Source organism: Neopelma chrysocephalum, unplaced genomic scaffold (assembly GCF_003984885.1).
Source record: "Neopelma chrysocephalum unplaced genomic scaffold, ASM398488v2 Primary Assembly neopelma1_59, whole genome shotgun sequence".
Classification (NCBI taxonomy): Eukaryota; Metazoa; Chordata; class Aves; order Passeriformes; family Pipridae; genus Neopelma; species Neopelma chrysocephalum.
Window position 1 is genome coordinate 24,302,985 of NW_020897714.1, and position 17,636 is coordinate 24,320,620.

The 17,636-nt window shown below is 42.1% G+C and overlaps 1 long non-coding RNA gene across 1 annotated transcript; it reads left to right on the top strand.

Moving 5' to 3' along the window:
* The first annotated feature begins 6,715 nt into the window (after window positions 1-6,715).
* On the top strand, window positions 6,716-9,612 carry LOC113966172. The gene is made up of 3 exons (XR_003533732.1): window positions 6,716-6,913; window positions 7,403-7,455; window positions 9,466-9,612. It is a non-coding gene; the product is annotated as an uncharacterized LOC113966172 (long non-coding RNA).
* Window positions 9,613-17,636: the final 8,024 nt, after the last annotated feature.

Here is a 17,636-nt window from a genome sequence, read left to right on the forward strand (position 1 = left end):
GTACAGGAATTCTAGGTTCAAAAGATGGGATATGGTGATGGGATTTCAGGCAACTCAGGAAGCCATTTAGTCTGTTCCAGTCGGCAAAGGCAGCACAAGAGAAGGAGCTCATTGCCAGTGTGGCGAAAGAAGCATGAGAAACACAATATTTAAACAATTCCATAAAAAGCCTATGTTCAAAGAGTGTTAGGGTTGCAAAGTTGGATACTCAGACGGTAGGAAATACCTGATTAAAAGTTTCCCAGACAAATTAAACTTGTAACTCTTATGTGCACTGTAAAATCTTTAATTACAGGATAACATATACCTTTTTACATGGCACCTTTGGCCTTTCTGTGCACATGGAGGGCATACATTTAATGAGCAACTATTCATTAGCTTGTTTTATCCTCGTTGTTAAGTGCATGGCCTCATGCCTCATTTACTATATCCTACTCAAACTCTGCCCTGAATACACAATTAGTAATATCCTCATAGGATCACCCATGTAATTTATTGCTATACTTCTTAGTGCTTCACAAACATTAATTAATGTCTCCAACTTCCTTGAAAGGACATGTCATTTTTCTTATTTTATGGTTTGGAATAGTGTGAGATGACAAAGGACTGATCTGTTTTTTCAGGAAAGCCCACATTCCTGTGTGCTGGATTCCTATTTATGTCTCCTCTTGAAGAAATTACCTATCACCATTTCCTTTTTCCATCCTGGTGCAAAGCTGAAGCCCCTTCTCCTGCAGGAATACCATGCCAGCCATCTGGCAAGTCAGTGAATCTCTGCCCTTGATTATTTTGGGGCAAGTCTATCCCACTGGGCCATCTGCAGCCTTAAGTCTGACCAGGCATTTCCCTGAAAAAGCTAGTAACCACCTGTCCAAACCTACTGCTTGAAAGAGAGAGGACCACTGTGTAACCAGAATCAGGGAAGTATTCCTTCAAACGAACCAGGCAGTCCTGCAGGAGATGCTGCTCCCACAGCTCCTCACGTGTTAGTGCTGGAGCTGTTCAGCGAGGGTTTGAGTGGCTGCTCCACTTGGCTGCAGCACACAACAGGGGAGCAATGCCATTGGCCACAGCTCACAGCTGCCACCAGAAGATTCCTGACTTCCTACCTTGCACCATGAAATGACGGCAGTTATAGCCACTACATCCAGCCTGCCTTGCTGTGGTCTTGCCGGCATGGAGCATATGGCCGTCCCATTCAGCCAACCTGGTATTCCTGCTCCTCCCATAGCCACAGCTATGGCATCCCTTTGGGCCCTTCCTCCTTGTTGGTAGGAAGAGAGCCTCTCCTCTGTGCCAGCCAAAATGTGTCCCTTGAGCAGTAGAGCCTGTTGTAGCTTTCCTGGGCTCGTAGCCCATCGCTGATTTCCTGACAAAGTGAGTTCCCACACTGATGCACTTACTGGGACATTGCTGCTGGCCTGGGGAGATACAGGGGGTTCAGCTGATTCTCCCACACTTCTAGAAAGATTGGCACTGTACAGCAGGCAAGGTTCAACTTCATCCATGGCTCACTCCTTGACACCCATGGCCACTCCAGGGCCTGAAGACACTAGCTCATGGAAGTTATAAAGATGCTCTGGATCTTACAGCAGTCTACACCTCTAAAGTTGCTCTGGTGGACTTCTCGTTACAAACCTCAAGGAGATTATCCTGAAGGACACAAGTGTACTGAGCTTCTTTTATCGTGATCCTGCACATTCACATGAGCTATCTCTAATTTTACAAGTTCATATTTGCATTGCTCCCTGTGAAGCAGAAACAAGTCTGAGTTGCTGCCGTAACGAGCCGGAAATCTTATCAATAGAAAATGGCATCCTCAGTCCTCTGCCTTTGCAGACCCATTAGATCCCAAGTCCAGCAGAAGCCCTGCACTTAGTTCTGTGAAGAGCAGTAGGAGAAATGTCAGCCTTGGTATGGATAGAGCACAAGTAGAAAATGTGTGAATGTGGGAGAACAGGAAGAAGTGGAAGAAAAAGGGATGATAGACAAGCATGTGTTAATGGCACCTAAATTTGTAGGTCATAAAGTCTCTAGAACAATTATCTGCAGTGTTTATAAATACCAAAACTGAAAAAAACAATCGGTAGCCTAAATACAGCAGCCTACACCCAGAACGAGAGACAAAAGACCAATGAGTTAATCAGCAATTTTGCCTAATGACTCACAAAGGTGGGACAGAGGGAGAGACAAAGGATCCAGTCATTGGCATCTTTTGAAAGGTGTAAAAGACACATTCATAAACCAACCACATGGCTGCCTCTAATAACAACCCGGAAGACCAGAAGACACTATGAGAACTAAATAGCTCTAATTAGCTAGCTTCCCTGACCCTTTGTCACCACAAATATTCTTGGACACACTGTATGTAGACACACCTTCAAGTTTCCTAGTAGAAAGAATGAGTGGGTAAAACTATGAGAAGACTGACTGTGCACAAGTGATACCTGGTTTGTACAAAGCAAAATAACTTTTCCTTCTTATGTTGTCTCTTGTTGAGGGTTGCTCCATTAGTTAGCTTTGCAGAACAGTTCTGGATGGCCCTCCATGGTTCACCTCCCACCAGGCAAGTGAAGGTGCTCCTGCCAGGACTCAGCCTCAATGTGCAAATGGGCTGTGCTGGTTAAGCAGCAGCACATGCTCACAGGTGTGATTTCCTGGCAGAAATCAAGTTTGATTTGAGTCCCAGGTCAAATGAAGAACAACCAGCACATGGTGAAGGGCTTTGAGTGTCCGTGGCCATCACCATGTCTCTGGCTCTCGTGCAGGAACACAGCTTGCTTGGCTTCCTGCAAGGCAGCATCTGAGTGTTGCGCAGGGAATGTTACATAGATTTCAAAAGAGGATCTCGCCCATCCACCATCACTCCCTAGTCCTTCACTATGTCCTCTGTAACACTGACAAGCTGTGTCAGTTGCCTCTACTGCCTGCAGAAAGATGATATCCATTTCCACTACCAGATGTCCACCTCTTCAAAGTTTTAGGCTGTCAGTCCACTAAGGCACCCGATAAACTTCACAGGCTGGGGAGGGGATCTTAAATACTAAGCCAGACTTTACACAAAAGTCACTCCTCCCTTGCCTATTAATGGCTTTGCAAACTCCTGTAGCATGTAACTATAGTACACACCTTTAAATGTTTTACGAGCTTGTGATAGTCCCCCATTCATCATTTATGGTCGAGTACTAAAATATCTTGCAGGCAACTGTAACACTCAAAAGTGTTAACAAATATCATTTCCATAGTGAGAATTTCTTAAATAAGAAAGTTGTGACATCAGCATAATTAGCTTTTTAATTTTTCAAAGCACTTTCAACAAGAATAAATCCATATAGGACCAGACAGAGGTAGGCTCTGAAAAAAAAAAATCAAACTATTTAATTTCCATGTGGGACTGGGAATATAAGGTTGGGTTACAGCCTTATGCTATCAGTGCTGAAAACTCTGCTTACATGTGAATAAGTAGTACCTACTGTAGTTGCATTCCCACATACTGTATTCTGCCCTCCTTACAGGTGAACTTTCATTAATTACTGTGGAACAGGCTGCATTCAAACACAGCAGCCTGATTATTGCCAGGAAAAATAAACTGCTTCGGTCTGTGGCTATCTACAAATATCATACTTGGTCACCACCAACATTCACATAGATTTAGGTTACTTCCTATATCTAAAGGCTAATCCTTTATAGTAAAACAGGTCCACGCCATCATAAGCAAACAGAAAATAACTGTAAATAACAAAGCACTGCTTTGTTTCCTCTGTTTCACTTCAGCAGTGCAAGGGGACGCCCGTGAGAAAAGTAATCATGGCCAAAGATGTTACACAGTACAGCTGTAAAAATAGTCTAACATCGGAGGCAACAGTTACCCATTGGGGTCAGCACTGCTTAAATAGTTATTTTCCAGCCCAATGAACTCCCTGATCTGGTTCATTGCACAAATAAGTATGCTGGCACAGAGGGCAGAAAAGAGCAGCAGGAAATTGTGTGCCAAAATGCTTCTTAAGCCCTCACCACTGGCAGATGAAGATGCTCAAAGCTATACGATGCAGACACTCCCATGGAGTTTGTCACTGTGTCTTTAAGAGCGTGGTTTAATGGTGGATTTGGCCGTGTTAGGTTTATGGTTGTACTTGATAATCTTAAACATCTTTTCCAACATAAATGATTCCATGACTTTGTGATCTTTCCACAGCAGTTTGTGTGTCCTTCATCAAGGTCATTGGTATGCAATATTTTAGAACTAAGCAGTGAGAGGCCTGTGGCAGTATGTACAAGAGAAAGTCCAGTCTTATGAAATGGTAACAAAATGTAAACACTAGAAGACAGCTGGTTAAATAATGAGTCTACAGAAATCCAGCAGCAATTTGTCTGCAATGTGATAAAATAACACAGGAACAGCTCTAGAGCAGTATATAGCCACAGCCATCAACTGCCTTCTGCAGATGTATAATAAATGCATACCAATCCTCAACACTGCTCCTGATATTCAGGGAAAAAAAACGGAGGTGTTTTTTCCAATCCTGGATGTGGCTATAGTAGCAATGACTTCAAAATCGATTTTTGTCTGACCAGATATTGCAAAATGGTGGCTGCGTTGAACCAGAATTGGGGTCTGAACCCCAGAATTGGGGTCTGGCTGCAAGAGAGCAAATTACTGTCTTCATATGAAACTCAGTTGATGGTTTTCTCAGAGTTTGGAACTCACCAACCTGACAATTCCTGGGAAAGCTTTATAGACTCTTAGAATCATTTAGGTTGAAAAGACCTCTAAGATCGCCAAGTCCAACCTTAACCTAACAATGCCAAGTTCACCACTAAACCATGCCCCTAAGTGCCACGTCTACACATCTTTAAACTACCTCCAGGGGTGGTGACTCACCGCTTTCCTGGGCAACCTGTTCCAATGCTTGACAATCATTTTGGTGAAGAATTTTTTCCTAATATCCAATCTAAAACCTCTCCTGGTGCAACTTAAGGCCTTTTCTTCTTTTCATTTACTACCTGGGAGAAAAGGCCGATCTCCAAATCAGTACGACTGCCTTTCAGATATTTGGAGAGAGTGATAAGGTCAGATTTTTTGGCTAACACAGCTCATGTCTGATGTAATATTGGGAGCTGTGTCATTAAAATAATATCAAATAGTCAGGACAGGAAGGGATAAAGCACCATTACCACATGCAGATTGCTGTCTCCTGCAGCCATTGTCTTTGTATGGTGATTGTCTGGCAGTTTTATCAGAATCCACTGACTCATGGAAACGGCACAGACTAAACTTCCAGGCTGGAAGGTATAAAAACACCAGTTAAAGCAAAAAGTTTTGGAATCTGATCCAACAGCAGTTGCAATGCTGGGGCTGTTGTGCTTCCCAGTGTGGTAGCAGGGATACTGGTACCATGACAGAAGAGGAAGCATGAGCATCTCACCACAAGTTAGGTAACTATTTTGCTCATCAGCACCTCAGTGGGGTTACAAGTTGTCAGTTGCAAGTTGTAAATTAGAAAGAAACCTCATGACTTATGTGATGAATTAGTGAATTCACATGGTAGACTAGTCTATGCAAAGGGGACTGAGCCCTTATTTGTTGTGTTTCTTTCTTTTTCGATGAGCTCATAAAATAGTTTAGTATACAGAGTATGTTGTCCTGTAAATCTGGAAGATTCAGACAGACCATGACAGCAGTCCTCAAAAGTTGTTCATTTCAACATGACTTGATCTGTTTCATCACAGACAAGTGAATAAAAAGTTGAATTAACTAACTTCAACTTATTGTGAAAAACTAAATAATTGCAGAAACCTCAACAGCTGAAGCCTGATCCATGTGAAAGTTTGCCCAGAGTTAGGCAGGTGAACCTAGGAAATCAAAATATCCACTATTTTGATCACCTAAGATGCCCATAGAGCCAAAGAGATGCACATATTAATTATTTTGATTACATAAGATACCCTTGAAGCCAAGGAATTACAGACCCCAGATAAACTTATTTAAAACCAGATTGGACTAGATATTTTGTTTTCTCCCAATCTACTATACATCTGCCTTTGAGGTTTGTAATCCAATGATTTCTGGTCTAAGTTTCACTGTAGGGTTTCCTACAGGACATTAGCAAACTTCTCTATTGTGTATTGCTAGAGCTGTCAAAACTTCATATAACACAGGACTGCTGCTTGTAGAGGCTCTGAATTTAATTATACCACTTCATGCTTTATACAGTTAGACTGGGGTGAACCATCTTGATTAACCTCTTTCACAGCCTTTATAGAGTGCTTCATTTGTCTGTAACAGCTTCCCTTTTGATCACAATAATTATCATTTCAAGACCCTGGGAGTGCTTTTTTAAAGCAGACTCAGTTCCTCATCTGTGATTTATTTACGAGCATGGTCTCAGGCCAAGAATTTGTATATAATTGTATGGTCTTTATTTAGGCATATAGCCTGTATTACTAATTCCCTGCAAAATGCTTAAGAAAAAAACCCTGAGTTTGAGACAGTGAATTTTTACTGACACAGTAAAGAAAAGGCAGGAAACAGAACTGGGATCTGCCCCATTGGTACTCCTGTCATGGAATAGACTAGTTTTACACCAAGTGGTCCCTGAGAGCTACCAGAGAGCATCCAGATGCCAGGTTAGGATGCTGTTCTTTGTAATGCTGTGTCAATATACCTGGTTATTTATGACATGTCTTGTGACAGTTCTCAGCAGTGGACCAAGACAGGAGGTGCTGCGTTGTCAGAGAAGAAATAGATCCCGGCCCTCAAAGCTTCCTGTATCCCAAGGCAATGCAGTCAGGGTGAGAAGGAAGCCCTGACCAGGCACACCAGTGTCAACAGCCACAGCCATGGGTCTGTGGCTGGAACATCGGTGGTCTGCTGTGCACCTGGTCTGCCTTGGGGTGGTAGAAGAGTTGTCAGGTCTGTGAAGACAGCCAAGGAAGTGGCAGCAAAAGTAGTGCTGTATGGCACAGGGGACAGCCCTTCTTCCCTAGCCAAGGGACAGAGCTGTGGCACAAAGACAGCCATCTACACAGAAATCACGGCGGATGGCACCCGCACTGTTTGCAGACACACTGCCTGGTTGCACATAAACGGAGCTGAGGAAATGTGGCAAGAGAAAGCTAAACAGGTGGTTTGTCACATGACTTGCAATGATAAACATCTGGTTTTATAACCTCATCCCAGGTCTCCTTCTTGTGGGCAAAAGAAGCAAGAAGTCACTGGCAGGGTAAGGCAGACACGAACAGACAGACACACACAGAATCAGCTCCCTGTCTATAGCTGTTAATGACCTTTTCCCTGGATGGACAAGAAGCAAGTTGTGCAAATTCATTCACACACATGAATATTACTATGCCCACGCTCTTCAGTTGCTCCACCTCTAAAAGCACCTTTTTTGTTGTGCAGACTTCTGTTTAAAACAAGTAGAAGAGACAACCCAAACACAGCCTGCTGACCAAGTATGCACACCCCTGGTTAGATAGGATGTGCCATGTCACTTGCCCAGAGCAGCACAGAGAGATGGGACCTACAGGTTTCCCAGCATCACCATGGGACAGGCTGGCCAATATTTGTCTTCTTACGCTTCTTAAATTATTCTACAGAGCAGGAAATACTACATAAGATCTCCCCTAATTTAGCAGCATTTTCATAGAGATTCTGCTGCCAAACGTCCTGACTGGGAAGGTACAGCTATTTCTCTATTTCTGAAACAGCAAGTCAACAGCCAGTGTTGCCTTCTCAGTAAAAAAAGTCACTCACTAGGCATCTCTGGCTGTCTGTAGCTACTGTATTTTTGCTTGGGCTGTAATATTCTTTCTCCTGTTGCAGCATTTATTATTACATATTCCACTATAGGTACCTTACATACCCCTAGCAACCAAAAATCAAGGGATGCAGTTCCCAAATAGATGCCAGGCCTTGTGCATCTGTTGAGACCTACTCCATTCCTCACTAGAGAAAATTAGTCCTAATTTATGTTCTTTGAGAAAAGTCTCACATCACTGTAAAATCCCAAAGCAATTTGTCTAACAACTATCTGCTACATCCAGCATGCATTTCTGGCAGTCTTGCAATCCTCAAAGGAAGAGGTTTCTGAAATGTGTTGGAGGAGGGCTATTTCTACATACTCCAGGGAACACAAAACCTCTGCCATAGACTCAGCTGGGACCCATTATTCTGCAGTGGGCCTCTGGCACCTCAGGGGCCAGAATTTACTGACCAGCAAAAGCCCGTTACGTGGCTCTGTCTGATTTCAGCTCTAATCTGCATGAAGTTCTTGTCAGAATGTCAGCTTCCAAAATTTCCCGCTGCCCAAAGCATTTTCAAATTTCATAGAATCCTCAGTAATTCATGTCAAACCTTGGTCAGGGCACTTCTCTCATCCTTCTGACCAAAAAAGATACACAATTCATCTCAGCATCCCTGGTTGCAGAAATGAGGACCCACTGTTGTTCCCATGAAAGCCCACCAGCACCCAGCTGGCACTTTCCCTGCCTCCTGCAGCCTTTTAATTGCATTCATCCTTCCCTCCTTGCATTGCCACTCCTGAGTGCCAGGCTCAGGATCTGACACTTTCCAGCTATGGATTTGTTCTGGTTGACAGACATCCAGTTTTGGTTGAAGTCCAGCACGTGGCTCTCCACTGCTGATATGCAATCAGGTCTCTGTAGCCAGGGGGCTCAGCCAGCCTGTCCCATATGGCTGTTTATATCCCCGGACAGGCTTTTGCTGCTAATCAGGCTGACCTGATTCCCATAATCTCTGCTTTTCCAGTGGGGTTTCTGCCTAAGGCCAATTGCCAAGGCTGGGAGAGCTCACACTGCAACTCCAGTGCATCTTTTGGGACACTCTAATGCACAGGCATGCACAGGCTGGAAATCCCACCCTTGGAAGGGATGGCAATAGCCAAAAACCTGCCTTCTGCCCTTCCAACAAGGCTTCCCCTTGCAGCTTAATAATGGGGCATTTTCTAGGAGATTTTACTTCCTCTACCACTGAAACATTTCAGCTGTAAAAGCAAGCAGAGAGGTCTGCAGCTTCCCTACCCCTGAGCCTTGTAGAAGGTTGGCATACAGACACAGGCCCATGCTCAGGCCAGGATGTATTTGGTGCTGTTGAAAGTGCGAGCAAAGGCAGCTGAGGAAGCAGATTCCCAGAGACACTGGCTTTCTCTGCGTGCTCAGCATTTTCCCAGGCCCTACCCAAGACTGTTACAATCTCTGGTGCTGAGCTCTCCCTGGCTGTGGGAACCCCCATCTGTCAAATCAGAGGTAGCCAAGTGCAGATAATTTTTTTAAAGGAAACAAGAAAGTAAGAGAGTTTTGATGACCTAAGGTCCCAAGAGGCAACTTGTTGCCTGGCTCACTCTTTCTTGCCCCCTTGCAATGTTATCACAACCACTTTGAATCAAAAGTTCAAAGATTATTTTGGAATTTGGGTTTTAAAGATGTCTGAGAAACTTACAATAGGTTGTTCTGTAAGAAGACTTGCAAGAATTGAATCTACCAATCTATCCTGAGCTCTGCAGGAGGCATGCTGACAAGTTTATCCTGGACATAAACACAGATGGAAGGAAATTGCCATAAAAAAACCCAAAACATGAAAAGTCATAAAGGATGTAATTACATCTAAAATGTGTTAGAGACTTTTAGGTTTGTTAAGCTACAGAGGAAGATTTCATCCAACCAAAAAGCCCAGTAACCAAGTTCAGAGTGGTCCAGCAGGCTCCCCCAGACCAGCCACCTGGGACAACCCATCCCAGCCCCTTTTCTTTTCTGAGAGCTGAGCTGCCAGGAAGGGGGCCAGACACCAGGCACAAGTGAAGATCCTCGGTCCAGTCTGAGGTTTCGTTCCCAGCAGCAACAAGGGTTTGGAGATGGGCTCAAGTCTCAGTGTCATCTAAGTGCCCGGTGCAGCCACCAAAATGACATGCCAGCCATGTTTTTTATTCCTGTTGCCTCTGAGAACAATAGTGTTTCCAGAAATAGGATCAGTGGGGACAATCTTCTCCTTAGGAGAAAACCATTAGCCACAGAAACAAGGAATGAGCCTATAAAAGAATCTTGCTATCAAGGGACCCATCTGGCTCTCACCAGTGAGAATTTGCATGGCTCCCAAGCATTTAAGTGCCGAATTAATAAGAATCTCTTTATTTCTTCAGTTCTAGGCAGTAGGAGGAACAGTTGATTAGTTTGCTTGTTAAAGTATTACTGACATTCCATACTGTAGTTTTCAAACAATCAGATCTTGATTATTTTTGGTCATGTAAATTAAATTCTTGCAAGGATTATTTTCAAGCCTATTTAACTCTATATAAATGCAGCATTATTTTCAAATCTCGAATTCCCTTGCCCCAACAAACTAAACAGTGTGTTTTCATGCACATGGCACAGGAAATGAAGAGTTTTTATGGGAATATTTTAAACTCACTTTTGCAGACAAAGCAGACTTAGAAAACCTCTTTCAAAAGCGTGATTTTTTTTCAGGGTTCGAAGGGGCTAATTATGAGCCTTTGAAACAACATTCATCCTCCAAAAATAATTTCATTTTAATCACACTGTTTACTGGATATTTATAATGCACATGCAGAAGATTAAAGGTGAATGGATGGAAGGTTATATGTTGTGCAGAGCTTGGGGAAGAAACCCAGATTCCAACTTTGTGGAGAAGTTCATTGGAAATTCTTGTTGAGAATTCTTATTTCCATAATAAAACCAAAAAAGAGACATCTTCCAAATGCACTGGATGCACTATGGTGGCCCACGCCCACTAGTATATGTACTTTGGGAAAAGTACGTTACCAGGCTTCTGGGCCAAGGAACAAACAAACAGCAACAGAAACGTTTCTGGGCAGAGATGGACTTTTGCCTGAAGGACTGTGGGCTTCCCTGGCAGAGCCGAGCATCCTTGAGGCACGAGGTGTTTCGAGAGCATGCAATGTGCCAATCTAAATATGAATCTTTGATTCATCTCTCATTGCACAGTTTCACACTTGTGCTTTAACTGAATGTTCCTTAGAGAAAAGGGAAAGGTTTTGAGGAAAAAAAAAGCAAAAAGAAAAATCTGAGCAAACCTAGGAGGAAAGTGTATTGACAGCAACATCTGCTCTAAAAAAGGCAGGGACAGAATTTACCTTACTCCCCAGCAAATAACAGGAACTTTTAGATCCAAAACTAAAATGTTCTTTATCAGAAAAAAGTGAAGTCAAAAGAAAACCTGTAGAAGTAGGAGAATTTCTCACTGACAGGGCAGGAAGAAAATTTAAGAATCAGTTCAATAGTAAGAAGAAAACTTCTGGGGGATATTTTTCCACAAGCATTTGAAGAAAAACTTGAAACAACGAGCAAATTCAGACTGAATTCAGTTAAATTCTTGGCTGAAAGAAGAGTAAAGTTATAGATTTCTGAAGATGGCAAGTATTTCCACTCCAACCATTTGCAAGTAAAAATTTTGTAACTTATTTGTTCGAAATACCATTCAATTTAAAAAACACAAGACTAATCAGAACACAAACAATTCAATTTTGGTGGAATGAAACACTTTGGTTCATTCAAGGTTTTGGCATGATAAGCTTTTTGGTGTCACTTTGCCAAAGAAAACTTCAGAAAATTCTGACACAAGACATTTTTCCTGTTTTGTTGGTTTGGCTTCTGAACAAAAAAACCCCTAAGCAATATTTGCCTGGATCTATTAGAGTCATTGAATGAAATTATGCTAAGGTAACATGGCTTTAACATAGCAAAATGAAGATGCTAAAGTATCAGATTAATCCAAAGCAGCTGTATGCTGTTTTATGCTTGCTGACTGCTGAAGGAAATACAAAAATAATGATGCAATGCTTACATGTAATGAATTCTGGAATATGAGCTATGTTTTTAGAACCCAAAGCTGATGGAAGCTTTCTCTCCCTCTGTCCTTTGCATTTTCTCTCTGGGCTTCTGGCCACACATACCAATGATATACTGCTAGTGAGGCAGACAGGTGCTTCCAAAACTTTTTTAAAATTGGACTTCACTGACCAACAGTGGCTGCCTTTTGCCAGCACAAGTATTGCCTTGGCCTTCACAGGTTATTTATTGGTGCTGTGCTGCAACATACTTCATTTCAAAGACATAAGTCAATTTAGCTGTAAAGTTCTTTACGTTTTTGTGTGCCCTCACTTGTAATGGCGAATGTTCTCTGGTAGGCAAGATGTGATTGTTTATGAGACAGGCACAGCCTCCTGCTGCTCTCTGTGCTCCCATTCCTGCCACCCTTGAGGCCACCGCTGGGATCGCTGAACTGCTGCCAGCATCAGGAAAAGCAGCATGTTTCAGTTCCTTTCAAGTGTGTTTGGAAAAACTAAGTTTTTAGAGCTCATCTCTCAGAGTTAAAGAAAACCCATATTGTCTTCACCAGAAAATGTATGTATACAGAGCACAGATAAAGAATAATGAATGGGAGCCAAGAAAGGAGTTAATGCAGGAGGAGTACTCACAGCACTCTGCTTCCAGCAGCAGTGATCTGCCCCGATCTTGATGATGGTCCCTGTCTGGGCCTTGGGGGACTGAGAGCAGCATTTGCTGCCAGCTAAAGAGTTGCTTCATACCCCTTTTACAATTTCTGCTATGGCACCATCAGAGAATGTCTCTATCTTATGTAGAAATAAATTAATAACTAATATAAGCATCAATAAAAGAAATCCCTTTGGAAAGTACCCCCTCAAACCCACTGGTTAAGTATTTCATGAAAACACAACTAAGATACAGTGTGTATTACTGCCAAATCAGAAATAGTCTTTCTGACAGAACAGTAAACAAAAGAAGTAATGGAGGAATAACAGAAATGACAAATTTAAGACAGGAACTATAGCATTTTACTCATGCAAGAGCTTAAAAACATTATTTTTGTACTGTCATGAAAACTCCAAGTAGAATAATACAATAAGGTGCAATATTTTCAGTGGTTTTTTGTCACATTCAACAGCACATATGACAGCCAAGCACTTTGATAATGTTATGAAGACTTGCTTAAGACCACCTGGGAGGGGATAAAGTGATTTAGAACAATATCTAATAGTTTAGTGAAGCTCAAATTAGTGTTCTATAGTTTACTAGAAAGGTCCAAAGATATAGGAGAGAGAAAGAGAACGTAAGAGGGAAACATCTGCTTTTTCATATTTAGGATGGTGACAGAATAACTTCCAAATATGTAATGGTACATATTGGTACTCTATGTTTAGTTGTCTTTTATAAAAATATTCCATATGGTATGTAGTAGGGCAGTATTAAAGTAGAAATACGAATGTCAAAAGGCAAAGGCACCACAGCCATTGGCTAAAACAAGTTTCTAGAAAGAAGATTTTACATGAAGCACATTACATGGGTAATGTGCTCATATTGGCATCCTCACCCCCATTCCCACACTGCTGTATACAGTTCCCAAAAGAACAAGTTCAGATTTAGAAACATGATGTATATCAAGTTACTACTCAGCACATGGCATAAACAACAGGTGAGGGTTTCACTTCATGTATTTCAGGTTTATAATGAAAGCACAAGTCAAAACTCTATAGCCAAGCTGTATCTCAGATTCACCCACTGCGGGTCCAGTACCCTGGGCAGCTGCTTTTCAACATATCCTAAATGAGAGATATAAAACTATTTTTATATCTACTGAACTTTTCTCTTTTGAGACTGAGGATTCACAGGTAACATCCTTGATATAGTACTGAAGAGGAAGACAATTGCTCTTGTCCATTCCATCCCGTAAAGGCGGATGAAACCTGCAGACTTGAACTTCTTTAGGTAGTCAAGAAATCAAGCATGCATAGCTGGGGCTATGGAGTGACTTGGCCTTCAAAGGCACTGCATGGCCAGCATGTCAGGTACAGAACAGATGTTGACCAAGCCAAGCATGCAAATCTCTATCTGCAGTGCTAACACTGGATCTTAAGCTCTTTGGTCCAGGAAAAGCATCTTCCCCCCTGTAGAGCTGAGGTAAAAAAGCTACAACTTCGAAATGTGACAAAAACTGTCTATGATAAATTATGCATTAGTTTTCTGTGCAAAGTCTTTCAGGTGACAAAGAAGCGGATGGTTTTTGAGTCATGTGTACATATGTTTCTCAGCAGAAGAGGTTCCTATGGAAGCTTCTAGGCACAAAGAACACAGAGAAGATCAGATAAAATCCTTTCAAAGAGCAAGAGGAAAAGATGTCATTCCAGTGACAACTTAAAATAAATTAATCAAATACTGGAAAAGTTGCTCCAGCATATATTTAAAGCTGAGTAGAAGTTTCCTGGATTGAGACACAAATGAATATGTGAGGCTTTGCGCATTTTTTTTTCTTTTTAGGAGTTTTTAGGCAGGTTGTCACAGGGGTCTCCAAGAATACAGTCACAGAGTTACAGCAGAGGCCTTGAAAACACAGACACAGGATGACTCCAGAGATAAAAGCGCAAATACGAATGGTCAAGGGTGGTCAGTAAAGGATTGCAACCCTGAGAGCTGGGCAGGGCTTGCTTTGGGGCATAACAAAGAAGACACATAAAAGGGAACAAGGAACTGATATTAAATAGGTATACAGTGAAAACACAAAGGAGGAAAAGGAATAAAAAAAAAAAACCCTGTGCAAGACTGGGATCACAGGAGGAGCAGGGTAAGAGGAGGTGCCCCTGCACTGTGCTATCCCCTCTCTCCAACAGTAACAGCATTGTGCCCAGTCAATACTTATCCAAAGCAGATCCTCATTCCCCCTCTGTGGACAAAGAACGCTGTCCTATTGAAACTCAGCAACCATTCATCAAGTCTTGTCTTTTCGTCCATGGGTTAAATACACTAGAATTAGAGAGTTGTGTACACATACACGTGTGTGTTTTCTGCTCTAGCTTTCCAATGCAAGGTGGTTAAGACCACAGCATCAAGTCAGACTAAAGGTGAACACAACCCAGTTGGGTTTTTAAAATTAATTAAAAACATGGAATAGTAAAAAAATAATTAAAAAAAAAAGATAAAGCCTCTAAGTACTTGAAGGTTTATAAAATGTTGTGCAACTTCAGATAATGAATAAATAATTCATTACACAAATACTTCCTAAGGGTGCATTTCCTTGCTCGAGGAATTCCTGAAATGAAGCTTGGCAAATGCAAAGAACCTATGAAAAGGATGGCATTAATTCTAGAAGGTTCTGCATTTAACAAGTTTCTACCTTAACATGAGAGGAGAGTTATTATTCTGTCACTCCTTCTAGAATGATATTAAGATTCAGACGCCGAGCACGGCAATGGAGTGCGAAGGTTTGCTGTGCACTGAGCAGCTCCTCGCCTGCACCTGTTTACGATCGATTGCCTCATTATCATTTCGCACAGCGGGAGAGAACACAGCTAAACCCACACCCAGAGAAAACTGAAAATTCACTGAGTTTATTAATGTCCCTTCCATCTGCAGCCCTGCATGCTGCTTCCTGAGCGCTGGGCAGCACCACACGGCCGTGACATGGAGCTTTATTGTCCGGTCCTGCACGGCAAAGTATTGCACCAGAGAATTCTCCAAGCTCTGGGGGTGGCAACTGAGCATAGCAGAGCACAGATATAAGAAGCCATGCCCATATGATGTGTTGGTGTCTTGGTTTTTTATTCTCTCTCCCACCCCCCAAAAGGATACTTCTAATCAAGAGCAAGGATAGAATAATGGAGAGGAAGAAAGTAGCGGGAAAAAAAAAATCAATGCCTTTTTCATGTTTTCATAAATCATGATAAACCACCATCCCTGACTATTTTCATTCCTGCAGCCAGGCAGGCTCTGTGCTGCAGTGCAGAGAACCAGCATTCAGGCTTCACAGCATGGGGTTTTTTTCCCTGGGCTGGTGAGGGCTACAGCACTAGCCCAGTGCTGCTGGGCTGCTCCCGGGAAACACTCAAGATTGGATTGGAGGGGGCTCTGAGCAACCTGATCTAGTTGAAGACTAATGCAGGGGCTTGGACTAAATGACCTTTAAAGGTCCCTTCCACCCCAACTATTCTATGAGTTTATGATTCAGAGCTGCCAGGAGGGCTCCAGGCACCCCTCCAGGCACTCCCCAAATTGACTCGGGGAGTAGCTCTTAGGGGTAGCTTCCTATCCTCTTCGAAATGCAGTTTTTACAACTGGAACATCATAATACCAGAAACTGCTGTAGCGATGCATTTCATTGGTACTGACATTCCTCCTGACAATATTTGCAACCCTTATCTCTATTTGGTTTTCGTGTGCATACTGGTGAAAGCAAAATGTATTTGCACATAGGGAAAGCTCAGCAAACAGTTAAATATATTCACCCAGAAGAGCCACATGTAAGAATCACACATGCAGAAACTGGTAACTGACACATGGAAATAGCTGACCAACCACAAGTCCCAAAATAGCAAATACCCAGCGAAACAGTTGTACCACTGGAATATGTTTGCATAAATTATTCACGGAATAATTCTGAATATTGAATATGTAGAATGTTAAGGCAGTCTGGGAAAGTCTACACACAGGCATTTTTCCTTTTTGTGTAGATTTTTACCACTCGTCCTGCTGGTCTGCTCAATGCCCTCTCTCCTCACAGTCTTTCAGACAAAGGTGTGACTAAGTGTCAGTGTCCCACAGAAGCCCTCGCAAGTCAGAGTCTGGCCAACTCTGAACACTAAGAGCATTAAGGTTAATATGAGCAAAATGGCTTTAAGGATTCCTTCATTACAACAACAGCCTGTTATTACCAGATCCTACTTTCTTGATACTGAAAATGCTTACAGAAAATGAACACAGAGTCGACTTCTTTTATTTGCTACCAGTGGATTACTTGGTTGCGTAGATCCTGTCCTGACCAGTCCATAGCAGTCTGTCACTTGCTCAAAAAGTGCTCATGTCTGTAAGGTGAGATAAAGTACCAATGGTCCTTTAAGAGGCAGTTTGACACCACTATTTATTTCCTGTGATTGATTCAGCACAATGCAGAGGAACAATTTCAGTTCTTTCCTAGACTGAAGGTACGCAAGAAAAATAAATATTCCTTTCTTAAAATTCACGGAAAGCGAGGTTGAGAATTCTCTTGGTTCATCGTGACCAAGGCATTTAATTCTATTCTGACAAACGCATTAATGTAAGTCAATGCATCTTGGGTGAAAGAAGTATGAATCAACCAATGTATTTATTTATTTTTTATAAATAAATTCAGTAGAAAAAAGTAAAAAAAAGAGCAGGGAAAAAAAATCCGATACCAATTTTCCTTTACTGATTCTCCAGCAGCAAGTAAACAATAAGAAGCATTTTGCGCAGGGTGGTAAATTCTCCTACTAATGAAGTTCCCTGTAGTACTTGTGCACTGTGAAATGAAAAGGAAACAATGCAGGTTTGTGCCAGAAAATTAACATCTGACAGGTAGAAGAGGACAACCACAGAAGGAGAAGGCAGCAAACAGCAGAGGTCAAATGAAAGGACTAAAACAGCCAACAACTTGTAAGGTGTTTCAGGGGCAGAAACCCTCCCTCAGTAAAACTCTAAGTGGAAAGTGATTAGCTTGTGACCATGTGCAATCTTTATTTACACCTCTGAACTCTGTCCAGTGTCTCAGGGTACATTTTCATGGCACAATATCAGGCTACACAGGGACCCTGAATGAACTTGCTCAAAGAGCT